Source organism: Pipistrellus hanaki, assembly GCF_964339955.1.
Source record: "Pipistrellus hanaki genome assembly, chromosome: 19".
NCBI classification, from domain to species: domain Eukaryota; kingdom Metazoa; phylum Chordata; class Mammalia; order Chiroptera; family Vespertilionidae; genus Pipistrellus; species Pipistrellus hanaki.
The window spans coordinates 17,956,365-17,974,335 of NC_140521.1; the positions used below are offsets into that span (position 1 = coordinate 17,956,365).

Consider the following 17,971-nt stretch of genomic DNA (forward strand, 5'->3'; position numbering starts at 1 on the left):
CTCTCCGCAGGCTCGCTTCCCCGGCTGGCTCTCGGCCCCGCCCGCTGGCGGAGCGCGGGGGGCAGCCAGACCCCGTCCTGCTGGACGGAGGGACCCCGGGGCGGGGGGTGTACGGGGGCTGGGGGAAGGAGGTGCCCACGGGGGCTGGGATTGAAACCCCGGTCTCCTGGCCTCCCATATTTGGGTCAAACCACAGACATCAGAGGCCCCTGGACTGGGGTGGAGGGGGGTGGGAGCGTGTATTTCTCTTTCAGAAGGGTGAGATGCCTCCGGATCTTGGGGTGTAGGTTCCCCAAGACCTAGGTCTGAGCCCCTTCCTGTATGTCCTCTGGTGGCCTCGGTTTTCTCACCTGTAGTATGGGACGATCTACATGACCTCTTGTACGAGGCTGCGGGCAGGTTCGGCCCATTCGGGTCCACTGGTTGGTCCTGGTGTTGCCAGGGTTGTGGCTGGAGGCCGGTGACACACGGGGAGCCTGAGCCCTCGAGGGGCCTGTGCTCAGAGGGTCCGTGCGTGGTGTCACGCTCCGTGGTCACCATCCTGAGATGCCTCATCGTTCTGAACGAGGTGCCCACATCCTCCTCCTGCACCGAGCCCTGCAGCCTGTGAGCCGGTTCTGCCCACCCCACCCCCAGCCCCACAGCCTGGGGGCTCGGGCGGCAGGCTCCACGGGGGTGGGGGATAGGGTGGGGGGGAGCCTAAATTCTCCGGCTCCGGGGCTGAAGGAGAAGCCACCCCCGGTCACAGAGGTCTGTCTCCGGCTTCCACTCTCGTGGCTTTTCACGTTCTACACTTTTCTAGAAGAAGAAACCGCATCCTGCCGAGACCGGCTTGGCTCAGCGTATAGAGCGTCGGCCTGCGGACTGAAGGGTCCCAGGTTCGATTCCGGTCAAGGGCATGTATGTACCTTGGTTGCGGGCACAGCCCCAGTAGGGGGAGTACAGGAGGCAGCTGGTTTGCTCTCTCATCGATGTTTCTAGCTCTCTATCCCTCTCCCTTCCTCTCTGTAAGAAAGTCAGTAAAATATATTTAAAAAAAAAAAGAAAAGAAACCACATCCTATTCGTTGCAGATCTGCTACGTAGGAAGCGCTTTCCACGTGACCGACGGTGTGCCTGCCTGACCCCCGAGCCCTGCTGGTCCCCCCGCTCCCTGGGAGAGGGGCCGGGAGAAGCCAGGTTGTCATCATCAGCCTGGGGGTGCCCAGCTCAGGGGCACGCACACAGAGCCGGGATGTGAATGCAGCGCTCTTGCCACCGTCGTGTCTTAAGTCCCATGCAGCCCTCGCCACGGGCACAGGCCTGTGTGGGCGCTGTGAGCCCCCGAGAGACAGCTGGAGGGGCCAGAGCCTCCCTCTCCAGCCACGTCCACGGGCACAGCTCTCCTCTGGGGGACCGTCCAAAGCCAAGGCCCCCCGCGCCGGCTCCGCGGACAGTGGCAGGTCCGCCGGTGAGCTGGGAGGCTCCACGAAGCTCCCCGTCCTGCTGGGCCAGCTGCCTGTTGCCATGGCAACTCCTGGGGCAGCACCAGGTTCTGGGTCTCCTTCAGCGGCTGAGGCCGGCGCTGGTTTTGGGCGGAGACTCGGGGCCCAGGCACAAGGCCATTTCTAATGTGCGTCACCGAGTCCCGGGGTCACTCGCCCACAGCGGGGACAGGGCGATGGTGAGGCGCCTGGACTCCTCACTGGGAGCCCGGAGCAATCTGAGACAACCCTGCCCCTCCCCCCTGTAGGCACCTCCCCCCCCCCCCCCCACCAGACCCCTGGGTGAGTGAGCCCTGCAAGTTCACCCCGCCCAGTCTCAGCACCTCCCCCTGGTGCTGGCTGATGCCTCGGACCTGGGCTCCCTGGCAGGACCGGCCCCCAGGCGTCTGCTCCACCTGCAATGCAGGGAGCTGTTGGTCCCAAGGTTCTCCATTGGCCTAGCAGCAAGGGGTGGCCCAGGCTGGACAGGTGGTCCTGGCCTCCCACCGAGGTCCAGGCCTCCTGCTGGGGTCCAGGCCTCCCGCTGGGGTCCAGACCGCCTGCCGGGATCCAGGCCCCCCGCCGGGGTCCAGGCCTCCTGGTGGGGTCCAGGCCGCCCGCCAGGGTCCAGGCCGCGCCCGTCTGTGTGCAGGCAACTCCCTGTCAGGCCCAGGCATCATGGGGACTGGGTGGGAGGCCGGGAGCAAAGGTCGGGGTGAGGCCGGCTCCATTCGATGTCAAAGCAGATTAGGAGTCCTGCTCTCGGGGCTGAGGGCCGGGGCCGAAATCAGCCTGTGATCCCCAGTGAGGCGAGGTCAGAGGTCACCAGCTGGTGCCTTTGTGTGTCGATATTAACGCCCGCGTCCCCTAATTGGGGTGGGTCAGCGGGATGAGCACGGGCAGAAGGAGAGGGACGGCCAGCTCATCAGGCCCCGTGCGGGGTGCCGGTTTTAAGAGGTAAGTGGCCCGTCCATCGTAACGATATTCCTATGAATAACCCGGACACGGGGACCAGCAGGGGCCGCCCATGGAGACCAGCAGGGGCCGCCCACGGAGGGAGTGGCGGGGAGAGCCGGGCGTGGCTCCCGGCGCCTCATTCCTTAAACCACATGTGTCAAACACAAGGCCCGCGGGCCAAATCCAGCCCGCCAGGCCTTGCAATGTGGCCCACACCGTGCTGTCATCACTGCACTCCGCTGTCAGTTTATGACATTGTCAGTTTATGACTGTTCAGTAAACCATTCGGCCCACGATTTAGGCTGGATTTTAGATTTTGGCCCCTTCTCTGATTGAGTTCGACACCCCTACCTTAAACGGTGCTGTCCCCCCAACCTTCTGTCGCCACCTCCTCTCACAGCCAAGGAAACTGGGGGTTGGGGGCCGTGGGCAGAGGATGGGTTTGGGGTACCAGCCGTAGATCTCCTCTGCCGAGTGTCGGGCACTGTTTGTCCTTGTGGCATTTGCCTGCTTCTCAGACAGAGGCCACCATGCGTCTAGCGGTCTAGATCCACGAGTGGATTATTCCTAGGGGACCGAAAGCCCACCGGACAGGTGGAAAAGGGAGGCTCTCTTGGTACCCGAGCTGAGCCGATGTGGAGCTCAGCGAGGGCCCCCGGTCCAGGCCCCAGGCCCGGGCGCCGCCCGCCCGCCCGCCCGCCCGCCCGCCACGCTATCCGCCGCCTGGGAGAAGGTCACGGGTGAGGGGAGACCCAGCCGGCAGCAGGGTGAGAGCCACGGCCGGCTCTAATGGCCCGGCGTGTCTGACATTTGGGTTTTACTCTCTGCGGGAAGAGTGCTAATTACCTCCGTGCACGCCGGAGTCTGGCGGAACTAGCGCGCGCGTTTTATGGAGTTCTTGGCGCTGCCGTGGCTGCGTGACTCCTGGAGGTCGCGGCGGCACACACAGACCCGCTTCTTTCCCGTCCCTGGCCCCCGCGATCCCGGGGACGCAGGCCGGAGCTCCGCCTCTCACCGGCTTCCTGCTCAGGTACCCACACCGCCGTGGTCCCCAGCCGCCTGGGAGGAGGCCCCACGCATCACCCCCATTTTGCAGGTGAGAAAACAGCGGTTTTAAGAGGTAAGTGGCCTGAGCCTGGCCACTGGGCGTCACTGCCTCAGCCTCCCCGACAGCCCTCGGCCCCCGGAGCAGGACTCCAGGGCCCCACGCTCCTCTCACCCCCTCGCCAGGTCTGCAGGGAGGGCCCCGGGAGCCCCACCGGGCAGGTGGGAAACGGAGGCAGGAAGCCGTACAGCAGAGAGCCTGAAAGCACTGGTCGTGAAGACAGACTCTGGGTTGGTGGCCCAGCTCCCTGCAGACAGACCGTCGTGTGACTCTGGCACCATGTTGGCCTCCGTTTCCTCATCTGTACAATGGGGGTGACAGTAGTACCTGCCTCTGAGGCTGGCTGGAAAGATGAAGCTCGTGTGCTTAGGACAGTGTGTGGCGGGTGCAAAGCTTTGGGGTTAGAGGTGACCCCGGGGTCAGCCTGCGGCTCTGGTTACGTCACCTCTGCCCCCAGCTCCATGTGCTCCTCCCCCATACCCTGGGGCTTCGCTCCTCTCTCCCACCTCAGCAGGGGGCTGGAGTCCTCACGGCGGGGGACTGCCAGGACCTGCCCTTAGGAGGACTAGCAGGTGCCAGCGAAGGGAATCACTTTCAGGAAAAAGGGGGGGTGTCCTCTGTCTCCCCCAAACCATTGCACGTTAGAGCAGGAATTGTCTTGTCCGATGGCCTGTCCCACCCAGGCCCATTGCACATATTTTCAAACCCCTGCAATGGCATCAACCAATACTGCTTCATGAATGCATGGGATGAATGGGTCCCATGTAAGACACGGAAGCAGCACCTGCCAAGCACCGGATTAAGGGCTGGGATTTGGCAACGAGCACACCTGCCTGTAAGGTCACCGAGCCCAACCTCTGCACCGTCAGGTGCGCTGGCCACAGGCCAGCAGGTGGTCGCTGCCCCTGGAATGGCAGGGGCGGTAGCCGTATGTGGAAGACACAGCCTTTCTCAGACCCGTGGCTGGGACAGACCACAGACAGTCCCGCATCCATCGAGAATCATTCAGGGGTCCTCAAACTTTTTAAAGTGGGGGCCAGATCACGGTCCCTCAGAGAGCTGGAGAGCCGGACTATATGAACTACTAATTCCTACTGTAATACCTGGGCTGCGCTCACTGCCCAAAAAACCTGGCAGGCCGGATCAGACTCCTCTGCGGGCCGCATGTGGCCCGAGGGCCGTAGTTTGAAGACCCCTGAGGTAGTCATCAGCGGGGAGGGGCCGCTGGAATAGTACTCGCTGGGTACGGATGAGGACATGGAGGCTCAGAGAGGTTAAGTAACCTGCCCAAAGCCACACAGGAAATGGCAGATAGACCACCCGAGCCCAGCTGGTGGAGTATCTGCTGCTTCAGAAGAGGTGGGACTGGGGGCTTCTCCTCTGGAATGTGCAGCCACAGTCAACACAGCAGAGTTCATCCAAGCCAGAAGTTCAGCAGACTCCCTCCTCCTCTTCCTCCTCCTCCTCCTTCTCCTCTTCCTCCTCCTCCTCCTCCTTTTCCTCCTCCTCACCTCCCCCTGGGATGGGATGGAGAGAGAGCTTCCCCTTTGTGTTCTGTCTGCAGAGCAGACGTCCTGCCCCCGTGGGGACTCCGGCTTCCTCTCCGCCCCCTGCCTGTCCCCAAATTCCAGGGGCTCTCAGCGCCCACCAGGCCCTCCCCGCAGCTGACATTTCACACCGCCCCTGCGGTCAGCTCGGGCAGTGATAACAGGATTAGCCCGTGGAGGCAGATCACTTAATTAAACTTTGGGCAGGAGACGCTGTCTTCTCTGCTCCTGGCAGCTCCAGGGAAGGGGCACAGGGGCTCCCCGTAGGCCAGCTGGGGGATTTAACCCCTTGTCATCACCTCGGGCCCCGCCAAAACCCAAGAACGCCCGTCCGCCCGCCCTCCACCTGTGCCCCATCCCCACAGACACTGATGGAGCTCTTCACCATGCCCAGCGCCCTGCTATATGGCAGGGGGAGGTAAAGTGGAACCCACTGGCTTCCAGGGTTGGTTTGGCCAATAGCGTGTTGCCCAGGACACACTGTGCCAGCTCCGAGCTGAGACCTTGAGAGACCTTGCAGCCTCCGCTCTCTATCCTGCAGCCTCCACTCTGTCCTGCAGCCTCCTCTCTGTCCTGCAGCCTCCTCTCTGTCCCGCAGCCTCCCTGCCTGCACCTGGAGATGAGCCGGGCGGCCGGCTGGAGGAGAGTGAGCATGTGGAGGAGAGCCCAGTCCTCCTGGCAGAGGCCGTTTTGCACCACCTGCCAGCAGCTGACCTCACGCATGGCAGAGCGGCCAGCCTTAGTCAGCAGAGCTGCCCACCTGACCCACAGCTGGGCACAGCTGCCCTGGAGAGCCCAGCCCAAGCCAGGCCCTGACCAGTAGACTCACGGAGCAGTGAAAAGTACTCACTGTCTTAAGGGCCGGGGGCTTTGTTCTGCAGCACCGCGTTAGCCCTCGCTGACAGATACAGTTTCCCCAGGCCTTCGGTGTGAAACGGAACCGCCCTGCCCTCACTCACGTCGCTCTGACCACGTTGGCCTCCTGTTTCCTTGTAAGAACCTTGCTTACTCCTACTTTTTGGTCCTCCCAACCATTCAATCTGGCACCTGGTAGGTCCTCTACCAGTAACTGTTGAATGAATGAACAGATACAGCCCATCCTGGTACATAGGAGTAAAGAGAAGCCAGAGTAGGGGATTTTGATGTGTTTTTATTTATATATTTTGAAAAACATATTTTATTGATTGTTTACAGAGAGGAAGGGAGAGGGGATGAACACTTGGAAACATCGACGAGAGAGAGAATCATCCATCAGCTGCCTCTTGCACACTCCCCACTGGGGATGTGCCTGCAACCAAGGTACATGCCCTTGACCGGAATCAAACCCGGGACCTTTCAGTCCGCAGACCAACGCTCTATCCACTGAGCCACACCAGCTTCAGCTGTGTTTTGTTTTGTTTTGTTTTGTTTTAAAGGCACAGGACGCCTTTGAAGCACCGTGAGGGCCGCCCCTCCCTCTGCTGTGTATGTCCACACTCTTCCTCCCGGGACCACGAGAGGACCTGGGTTGGGGGCTGGCAGAAGAGCCTAGCTCTTAGCCAGACGCTCCTGAAGCTCCTCCCAGGATCTGGAAGGTCTGGCCTCTCCCATCGGGCTCCGGGCTTCCGGACAAGCCACCAGAGCCCATGCCGCAGCCGCAGCCGCACCCACAGGCATTCCCACAGACGGGCTCAGTCAGTGCCTGCAGGCTGCGTCTGCCCTTGGCGGGCGCGGGGCGTCACCTCCCATACCTGTGTCGTCACAGTCCAGCTTCTCCAGGAGGTCCCCATCTGACATCTCCGGGCATGGGAGGGGTGCCGGCGGTGAGCGGAGGAGGGAGGGCTCGGCCGTGTTGTCTCAGTGGGGAAACTGAGGCCCACCCGAGGCAGGAAGTCGGCCGGCCCAGCTGTGACTGCAGGGCTCGTCTCCCTCCCACCGTCTGCAGCCTTCTCTCTTTCCCGGCCCCTGATCAGAGCCCAGAAGCCCCCCCCCTCCACCCCCCCGCCGCCTCCCCGCGGGCCGCCCCCCACCCCCCGGGGAGCGTGCGGAGGACAGTGATGGATTTGGGCCGGCCTTCATTTTCATTCCGGGCCTCGCAGCCCAGCAGGCTCTCCCTCCCTCCCCGCGTCTCCTGCAGACGGATGACAAGTGAGAATGTCTGTGACCCAGAGAAATTATCTTCCCTTCTCTTTCTCCGCATAATTTTCTGCCCTCTCGTCTGGACAAGCCTGGGTGATTTTTAGCTACAAAAAAAAAGGGGGGGGGGGGAAATTATCATTCAGGAAAAAAAAAAAAAATAGAAGGAAGCTCCTCGCTCTCCGACAGGCTGTCTGCTGGGTGAAAATGAGAATCTCCTGCTTGTGAACTGCGGGGGACTTCGGGGGGAGGGGGGGCCATTCACACTTGCAGGGTGTCTGTGGGCACCCCCAGGGCCAGGCCCGGGGCCCCAGGAGGTCCCCGTGGCTGGAGGCGCCTGCAGGTTGTTCCATGTGGTACAGCTGCAGGGCGTCAGGGACCATGGCGTAGCCATGGGGCACCTTTGAGGGCAGTAGCATCACTTGGCAATCCAGCCTCATGGTGCCCAGGACCCAGGTAACCATCCACCCAGCCTGTGGCTTTCTGGAACTTTCTCTACCCGCTTACACACACACACACACACACACACACACACACACACACACACAGCTACATATGCAAGGCCTGCTCCATAGGTAGGCAAGATAAGCATTACTGACTTAAAAAAATCTGCTTTATGTGTCTGATTTAAAATTTCAAACACTGAGAGTAAAGGCTTAGCAAATGAAGGTCCATCTGTGTCCTTAATCTTCTAAGTAACCACAGTTAATGGTTTGATGTCAAATTTTCCAGGCTTTTCCATGCAAACACCATGATTATAAAAATGCACACACCCACATAGACTCCCGGAGTTCTTCCCCAGCACGACCCCCATCACTGACCCAGTCTACTGCCCACAGACACGTGCCTTGCTTCTTTAGCTATTGCAAATGAAGCTGCTATGAACATTCTTTTCTTTTTAATATTTTTTTTATTGATTATTTTTACAGAGAGGAAGGGAGAGGGATAGAAAGTTAGAAACATCGATAAGAGAGAAGCATCAATCAGTTGCTTCCTGCACACCCCCTACTGTGGATGTGCCCACAACCAAGGAATTGAACCTTTCGGTCTGCAGGCCGACGCTCTGTCCACTAAGCCAAACCGGTTTTGGCTGAACATTTTTTTTTTTTAATCAATCTTTATTGTTCATATTATTACAAAGGTTCCTCATTTCTTCCCCCCTCCACCAGGTTCCCACCCCACCCTCTGCCCTTTCCCCACTCCCCATTGTCCTCATCCATAGGTGCACAGTTTATGTTCAGTCTCTTCAGGCATCCACCATTCCCCCCCCCAAGCCCCCCCCCCCCCCCCCCCCCCGAGAATTGTCAGTCCACTCCCCTCCCATATCTCTGATTCTATTATAATCAAGAGTTAATATTGTTCATCAGGTTTTTTAATTTTCTTGTTTTTTTTAATTAATAAAATTTTATATTTTTAAGAATAAATTTTAAAATCTAATAATTTTAAACCTTGTTTTTTCTGCCCTGGGAACTGAGAAGCAAACTTGTTTACATGTAAACTTGCCCTTAGGCTATCAAAAGGCATAGCCATTCAAATGTAAATGAACACATTGTTTAAAGATAGCTGCTGGCTGGAATTGGATTACCTGTTCTGGGTGGGAAGGGCTTGTCCTCCCCTTTCTCCATTGAAATTAAGGTGTTAGCTTTAAAACCTCTTTTTGGCAAGAGACCTTAAACTTTCAGAACTTTAAATTTTTCAGGTAGTAAATCAATTACTTAGTATTTTCTCAAATCAATAATACCTCCACATGCCCAAGGATACACTTCACACAAAAGACACTTCCAAATAGATCAACCAACCTCATCCAGGCCCCACACAAGGCACTCACAGATCAACACTCCAGCGCTATAATAACTCAACACCTCCAGATCTAAGCCTTTATCACTTGATTCAGCAGGCCCTCAAGTTCCCCCAAAAGTTTCCAGCCATGTCTGAGAAGCAGCCCTGGGGCATGGGCATGCGAGGAGCGAGCTGTTCCAGGCCCGGCTGCTTCGGGCCTGGCCTCTGTTGCTCTGGTCCCCTCCACAATCAGCTGCTCCAAGCCTGGCTGCTCCGGGCCTGGATGCTGCTGCTCCGGGCCTGGCTGATCCCGCTCCTGGCCTGGCCGCTTTGGGCTTGGCTGCTGCTGCTCCAGGCCTGGCTGCTCCGGGCCTAGCTGCTGCTGCTCCGGGGCCCAGCTGCCACTGCTCTGGGCCTGGCCACTCTGGGCCTTGCCGCCGCTGCTCCAACATTCTGTCTTTTTTTTTTTTTTTTTTTTTTTTTTTTTTTTTTTTTTTTTTTTTTTTTTAAACGCATTTATGTTGCAATGTTGGCTGCTGAGTTGAGTTCTGTCTTAATCTTCGATTTTTCAAGATCTTCTTTTTATTCTTTCTTAAGTAATTTTACTATCTTTTGCTATAACTTGATTTCTTCACATTGAAAACTTTTTCAGTTTCTTCCTCCTCATCCTGGAAGCTCAGCAGGTTGGCCTGCAGTGCCCCTTTGTTCTCCGCGGCCTTCTGCGGGGCTTCAGCCTGTTGCCCTGGTCGGCGCCGCCCAGGAAGCAGCCCCCGGCCTCGGCTCTGTGGCCAGAGATCAGAGGTCGAGGGGCCAGCGGCATCTTCCCCCCAGGGGCCCTGTCGCCTGGCTCCTTGCTGGCACCCAGCTTGCTGGTGCCCGGCAGCAGCTCCTGCTCTCATCGAGTTCTTCCCAGACTGGAGTTTTTGTCTCCTTCCTGCTAGGGCAATCTAGCATCAGAGTCAACAGACCGTCCTCTGCGAGCAATGTGCGCGATTCCAGGGGCTCTGCCTTTCGCCGCTCCCCTGGGATTCCGCCTCACAGCCCCGTCTCCCTCTGTTTGAGCCTGGGTCCCCAGGGTCTGGCCTAGAACTAGGGTTCAGCGCTGTCGGTTCTGGGGTTCAGCCCAGTCCGGGGCTTTTTATTTCCTTCCTGCTAGGGAACGCCAGCAAGGAACTCAGCCTCCCCCTCCTCTCTGGCTCTGTCCTCTCCGTGCGCGTGCAGCATCTCTCCGTACCTTAGGCTTTTACAGCTCCTCTGATTTTCCTTCTGGTTTTCTCTTTCCTTCTTGTTGCAGAATTTTCAGTCAGTCGACTTCCTGTAGCTCTGAGCAATGTCCATTTTATATTTTAGTTGCATTTTATTGAAATTGTTGTGTGCGGCTGCGGTTAAGTGTTTACCTGTGCAGCCATCTTGGATCCTCTCCCTCTGAACATTCTTATAAAGACCTTTTTCCTGTTAATATCTTATTGACTTTTTAGAGAGAGGAAGAGAGAGGGAGCAGAAGAAACATTCATGTGAGAGAGAAACATCGACCAGCCCAAAACCCAGGCATGTGCTCGACTGGGAATCAAACTGGCACAATCAATTGAGCCACACCAGCCGTGTCCATTTTGCTGCCTCCACTCTTAATTACATTTTACCCCTTTGGACTCCCACCTTATGCTTCAAATCCAACTTTTCCTGGAGAATGTGTCCCCACCAACACTTGGAGTTAGGAAGAGGCAGTGAGAAAACTCTGCGGCCCCTCCTGGAAGCTGGAGAGAGGGCCAATGTGCTGCAGACGAGGGCACAGAGCAGAGCCGTGCCCCAGCCCGGGGGTGTCTGCACATCTCCTGCCTTCTGCCCTGGGGTTGGGGGGGGGGGGGGTCACTGCATTCTCAATGACCCCCAGGGCAGAGGGCACAGCCTTGGGGCACTTCCTGCAATTGCTCTATCCTGAAGTGGTCCAGATGAGGTTAATGCCGACAGCAGTTTGACCTTTAGCCTTTATGCCACATCTGGAGCTTTCTAGGCAAAGCCTGACCATGTCCTGCTTGAGAGACAGACAGTTGTTCCCAGCAGAGAGTGGCAGTTAGAATGTCTTTTTTTTTTTTTTTTTTTAAACCTATGAGGACCCTAGGTTTGTTTTTTTTTAAAATGTTTTTATTGGTTTTAGAGAGAGAGGGATATAGAACCATTGATGGGAGGGAAACATCATTGACCAGCTGCCTCCTGCACACCCTCTACTGGCGATTGAGCACACAACCCGGCACGTGCCCTGATGGGGTATCAAACTGTGACCTTTTGGTTTCTAGGTTGATACTCAACCACTGAGCCACACGGGCCAGGCTAGAATGTTCTTGGTTCTAAGTCCCGGCAGCTTCCTTGACATCCATCTTTTATGTTAATAATCCTTTGGTCTTAGATGACTCCAACACCCCAGACAGTATGTACACAGTAGGTCTTCAGCAAGTGTCTGTTGATTGAATGTCAACATGCCACTGGCTCAGACAGCGAGCAGCTGCATTGGTGCCCTCGCCTGGGGCGTGATAGTTTCTCTTAGCCCCATGGCGGCTCCTCGAGGCCCTCAGCTGGGACTAGACGGAGGGGCAGGACCGGGACCGGCCTGCTGCTGGATTCTGGGAACCAGGGTCCACACACCCCCATCCAGTCCCTGTCTGTCATGTGATTTGTGCAGCCTCACCTCCAGCCTGGTGGCAGTTGTACGATTTCTGTTTCAGTGCACACCTCCGCTTGACAAGAATTATGCGGGCCTCCGGAGAGCACACGCAACGCTGAATAAATGTTCTTTTTTTCTCCTCCTATCACTGTGTACATAATTTGCTCATTCTGATAATTTTTCTTTCCTATTACACACGTTTATTGTCACAACGTGCCTCAGGCCCTGGGAGGCCAGGGCCAGTGCGAGGGCCTCTTCGGAGCCCAGGCAAACTCCTCCCCTCTTCTTTCTCCACCACCTCGGCCCTCCCCCCTTCGAGGTTCAAGGCGAATAAACCCGGGAAAGCTGTCTTCCTCCCACGGCAGGAAGATGTCTGTCTACCACCTCGCTTTGGTGAGGTCAGGATTGCAGGTAAAGTCAGGACCTGTCTGTCCTGACTCGTTTCCCCTCTGCCCTGCCGAGCACACATGGAACCGGAAGTGGAGGGATTACAACAGCAGGTTCCGTTTGCCATCCGAGACGGCTCTATCCATTGAGCCAAACCAGCTAGGGCCAAGTTCCCTCTTACATCACCCACTGTTCCGGGAACCCTGGCCACCTCCAAGTCCTCAAGCTGTGTCCTCCTGCTGCCTTTGAACTTGCTTCTCTGCCCGAGATGCTGCTCACCCACTGCCATGCTCAGCACCCACGGGTGGCTTCTCTGTCTTCAAGTCTTGCCTTAAGTGTCACTTCTTTGGCGTGGGCGTCTCTAGCCCTCATCCCGACCTGGAACGAGGCATTTATTTGCTCCTGGTTGATCGGCTCTTCCCCATGAGACCCAAGGACGTAGAGCTGGCTGCCCTGGCCACGTGTCTGCGGGCAAAGAGCAGTGCCCGGCTCCCAGTATTTACCGAGGGAATGACAAGTATGCCGAGCGTCTCAGAACCATTGGCAGGTACTGTGAAGTGGGGACCACGGCTCAAATAGGCCCAGGACTTTAAATGCTTCTAACAGCACTCCTTAGAGGAAAACGAGTGCGCATGCATGCGTGCACACAAACACACACACACACCCAAGAAACCCAAAACAGAGCCAGAAGGAAAAAGCAGAGACTTTTCGGGGAATAAAAATAAGGACTCGTTTCCGTTGCCCACCAGCCTCTTTGCTTCATTCCTGTCTTGAGGACGAGGCTGGGATGGCGGCTCAGCAGACAGGTGACAGATGACGGGATAAATTATTCCAGTTCTCTCGTCTGCGTTTCCTTCCGTGACACCTACCCCCTCCACGGGCCCGCCCAGGGTGGCTAGGTCGGGCTAATCTCCCGGCCAAGGAGCGAGCGGGCTGTAAGTCACCTTTGTTTGGAAAAGGCTCCCCTGCTGTCCCCTCCCTCCCCCCTCCCCCCGAGCCATCAGCCAGGCTGGAGGGGTCTTGGTGGGCACGTGGGTACTTGTTCATGAGGGCCAACAACCTTCCCCCCCTGATGCCCTCCTTCTAGAAGGTCACCTCCAGCCCTAGCCGGTTTGGCTCAGTGGATAGAGCCAAACTCAGTGGGCTTGTGGGCTAAAGGGTCCTGGGTTCGGTTCCAGTCAAGGGCACATGCCCGGTTGCAGGCTCGATCCTGTGTGGGGTGTGCAGGAGGCAGCCAATCAATGATTCTCTCATCATGAATGTCTCTCTCGCTCTCCCCCTCCCTTCCTCTCTGAAATCAATAAAAATATATTTAAAATAAATAAGAGGTCAACTTCATGCAAAGGTCACACCTACTAAACTTGAACCTTCCAAGGCCAGGCCTTCTCTCATCTTTGCCACCTGGTGCCTGGCGCCTAGTGGGTGCTTGTTAATGCCGCCTTCCTGCCCGAACCCCACCTTCTTCCCGTCTTTCAGAAGATGCGTCCGCCCAGGTGACACTCAGTCCGTTCCTGCCTGATAGCCCCGCACCCTCCTCGGAGCTCCTTCCGGTGCAGGCTGTGGGCTCTGCCCCTCGGAGCCCGGCCCGAGCCCGGCCCATGGCAGAGCTCACCAGGGGCAGCGCTCACTGCGGAGCATTAAGTCCTTGCTCTCGGGCCTCAGAGCTAAGTCCGCTGTTGCTGTGTAAGCCCCCCCACCCCACCCCGAGTGCCTCTGGATTTGAAGAACTCCACTGACTAGTGAGCCAGACACAGAGGACCAAGTGGGAGGAAGAAGCAGGAGGCCCTTCGGAGGCTCCTGAGTCATTTCCGGGTCGTCTGGGCAGAACCCCAGACTGCTGTCTCCTTCCCCGGGAAGAGCTCAGCAGCCGTGACACCTACCCCCTCCACGGGCCCGCCCAGCCCTGCCTCCATCAGCTGGCCGTGTCCATCTGCCAGTTGGTTTCTCTGGGACGCCCCCCACCCAGACCCTGCTCTGGCCCAGCGTCTGAGGGTGTCCAAGGGCAGTGGGCACAAACACTCAGCACCAACAGCCGACCTCTGCCTGCCCTGTGACCCCAGGTGAGGTCCACGGGGACCTTGGTCACAGCCCTCAAGGATGGAGGGCGAGCACAGGGGCCTTGGGGAGCCCGGGGAGGAGGCCTGGCTCCTCTCTCCAGCGATGTGTTATCAGAACCACAAGAGGAATCGGAATAAAGGAGCCGAGTGACAGCCACCCCACCCCCACGCGTTTCCAGGCGACACGCAGGCTGTCGCGGTCGCTGTCATACAAACCCTTCTCCCGTAAGACGGCAGGTCCCGCGGGGAGAGGGGTGAAGTGGAATATTTTATCAGCCGTGTACACATGTAACCAGAATCCGGGCTGAAAGGCAGGCCCTCGTTCCCGTGAATAGGGGGGAGGGGAGGGGTGGAGAGGGCGGGCCGATAGGCCGGTGGCCCAGGTTTGCCCCTCTGTGTTGTCATTGAGGAGGTCCCCACAGCGGGCTGCAGGGTTTAAAAGGCACCTTGCTTCTGTATTTAGAAGTAAAAATCCGATATACATATCAAAGGTGGTGGTGGTGGTGGGGGGGCCCGGGCGGCGTATATAAAAACCACACAGCATCGGGGGCCACTTTTCACCCCCACTCGGAGCCAGGTCCTGCCCCCACAGCTGCTGGAGGGTCCAAGGTCCGGTTCGTTCTGCAGCACCAGCAGGTCAGCGTGGTGCGTGGACGCAGGAAGTCCGGCTTCCCGCTCGGGGTCGGAGGCAGGAGGCTGTCCAGGCACCCGAGTGGGAGGCTCAGGCTCGTGTCCTCCCTCTGGGAGCACCGTCGTCCAGCGATCTAAAGAGCAAGTGAAAGGAGGAGGATGAGGGACACACGCTTTGCTGGAGACTCAGTGTGACAGCACCAGCCTTCCGGACAGCTCTGCCCATGTGCCCAGGGAGAACCAAGGTGTGCTGTGAAGGAGGCCGGTGGATGGGTGCTGCCCGGTCGGTTGTGCTAGGTGTGTGTGTGTGTGTGTGTGTGTGTGTACACATGCGTGTGGAGATTTGGGGGGTGAGGCAGGCAGCCCCACGTGCTGTCCCGGAGGCAGGAGTGGACATTTCCCTGGGGACCGTCTGTGCGCACATTTCTGGAGAACGGAGCACGTAAAGCTAGGAGGCAGAGGCCCAGCACCTCCGACAGCTCCCCCGACATCCAGGGCGGGAGCCCCATTCAGAAGTTTGAGATGATTCAAGTTAAGCCAAGAGGGATGGAGAGAGAGAGAGAGAGAAGAGGAAAAGAGAGAGATGGGGAAGGCAAGGACCCATCTGGGCAATGCATCACATTGAAATTGCCCCGCATTAAAAATTCACCAGCCAGTGAATTTTCAAGGGATTTGTAGTAATTAGATGACAAAATGCTGGCAAGTCTCAGGCTTGCCAAAGATGTTACTCAGGGGTCAAAGACTCGACACTTTCGGCTGGGTAATTTGTAAGTGTCAATCACTCCCGGCCATCAGAGAGAAGACAGCGATCTAACGGCTGAATTCTAAGTGAGGCCAGGCGCGGACCTCAGCCCGCTGTCTGCGAGCAAACCCCCAGGCCCCGGCTTCTCTGCTCCGCTCCGCACAGACAGCAGCTGAGCCCGGCCTGAGGCTCCGAGCCCCAGAGGCCAGCCGAGTTTCCCACTTCTTGATTTTATTCCTTAAGAAAGCGGTGGCTGGCCAAGAGTCAATGACCCTCCTTGTTGGATAAGAAAGTTTCCTGCTGCCAGCCGCACTGAAGGGAGAGATGGGGCATTTGTGCAGGCGACCGATTTCATGGCCTCAATATCCAGCCCCAGGCCTCAGTCTTCTCATCTGTGAAGTGGGGATAAGATTCACCTTGCAGGGTTGTTCTGACTTTAGAAGGCAGAAGCCGCACTTTAACAATCTAACAGGTTCTCCAATCAGGATCAATTCTACTTGTCTTTGCCCCAGACACTATTCCGGGCCCACCTGCCCTCATGGGACAGTCTAGTTGGGGGAGAGAGGAGGAAGGAACAATAAACAAGTAGAAAGCGTGTCAGAATGTGGCAACTGCCAAGAAAATGAGTGGATTCGGTCCAGGGTGAGAGGGAGGGCTGCCTGGATGGGCCGCATCTGAGCAGAGGCTTGGACACAAGGGCCAAGGACTAGACAGAACAGACCTGTGAGCCCCATCCCGAGGCCGGAGACGGGGGGCAAAGGCGGGCGGGGACACGGAGGCTCGCAGCCCCATCCGACGGCACCTGGTCGGAGCGGCTCCCGGAGCCCCGATGGGGAGAGGAACACCTGGAGCCCATCTGTGGCGTCCGGCTGCCCCTGGGCCTGGCAGGCCCTGCGAGGGCCTCATTCCAGCTGTTCCGCTGACCGGAAGCCGCCGGGGCCGAGGGCCCAGAGGCAGCGATGCTGTCAGGACGCGCTGCCCAGCACGCGGGCGGGAGACGCTTTCCAAGACGCTGGGCACAGAGGGGCCGTTCTTCCCCTCGCTGCTCCCACCACATCAGGGTGCTTTCTGGGAAGGGCACTGGCTTTGGAGTCAGACAGACCCTGGTCGGAAGCCCGACGGCTGTTTCTGAACCTGGGCAGGCTCTCCATGTCCCTGAGCCTCAGCTGCTGCATCTGGAAATGGGTCCAGGCGGCCCATGCACAGGCTCCGGACAGGCATGAACAAGGACCTAGCTCAGGGGAGGCTCTCAGCTACGGTCTTGATAAACGTGACGTGGCCCCTCCAACGGCCACTCGAGTGTCCCAACCCGAAGAATTCTGCACTAAGCCACGGGGAGGCGGACCTGGAGAAGCTTAGGGGCGAGCCTCTGCTTTCAAAGGAGCCGGAACGGGTCTTGGGCAGTTTGCTGCTAAGCGGGACCTACGTGTTGGGGGCACCCCTGTAGCTGGGGGTACTCCCCCGGCCGGGAGGGGCAGGCTGTATGGAAGCCACTTTCCCTGGGGCTCTTCCTGGTTCGCCTCTGCTGCTGTTGGGGGCATCGCCCAGCACGCCTGGCCGCCCGGCCCGGCCCCGTGTGGGGTGGATTTGTTCCTCACCCGCCTCCTTCCCCAGCCCGGGAGCCCCACTGCAGGTTGAACTGGGCTGTGGAACTGCTCAAGGGGAAAATGAGAAACTACCCAGTGTCTCCTGGGAGGCGTGGGCAGGGCCTCCGAGCTCCGAAGGCCACTCCTCGCCACCCCGAGGGCGGGCGGAGAGGACGGCCGCCCGGCACACACTTGAGATGCAAATACAAATTAGCAGCAGCTGCCAGTGGGCTCGGCCATCCCCAAGGCCCCCTGAACGCTGCCCGTCTCTGCAGTTCAGGCCTCGGAATCTGGAGCTGCCCTGGCATCTGCTCAGGAGCCGCTGGGGCTGCAGAGCAGCTCAGGGAACAAAGATGATCCCCGCAGCGGCTGCCGTGCGGGGCCGGCTTCCTCCCAGATCCTCGCAGGGACCTTCCCGCTACCCGCCCCACCTGCAGCCTTCCTCTCTGCCTGATGCTGTCACGCCTGTCACGGACGGACACAGGCGTGTCTGTGATGGAGGCACAAGACTCCCTCACCTCCTGGCTCACAGAGCTCACAAGCAGCAGAGCTGATGACCACACGCCGTGGGGTGGGATGGGGTGGAGGGGGGGAGGAGCGAGGCACCCGTGGGAAGTGCTCACACCGGGCTCCACCTGCCCCTCAGGACCTTCTTGGCGAGGGCCTGCCCCGGGTAACCCCTTTCCTGGGTGTCTGCCTGGCCCCCACCACCGTGGTCAGGAGGGTCCAGCGAGGCTCTCAGCGGGCAGAGGAACCCGCAGGGTCCCGGGGCCCAGAGCCTGCTCCCAGCCCAGGGCGCTGGCTGCTGCTGGGAGGGGACCCGGCTCCCGGGCTGTCCGGCAGCCCCTCAGGACCACCGCCATCTGCAGCTCGGCGGCGGGGTTTTCGATTCTGGTCACGTCGTGCCCACACCTGCCCGTCCCCAGACCCAGTTTGGGGTGAAAG

The 17,971-nt window shown here is 58.5% G+C and overlaps 1 protein-coding gene across 1 annotated transcript in view; it reads right to left on the minus strand.

Moving 5' to 3' along the window:
* Window positions 1–14,497: 14,497 nt before the first annotated feature.
* The window catches only part of RBM19 (RNA binding motif protein 19), a 90,810-nt gene continuing 87,336 nt past the window's right edge, over window positions 14,498–17,971 (minus strand). The window contains exon 25 of the mRNA XM_084868270.1: window positions 14,498–14,832. The gene's annotated coding sequence lies outside the window, so the exon portion shown is untranslated. The remainder of the gene's footprint in view (window positions 14,833–17,971) is intronic.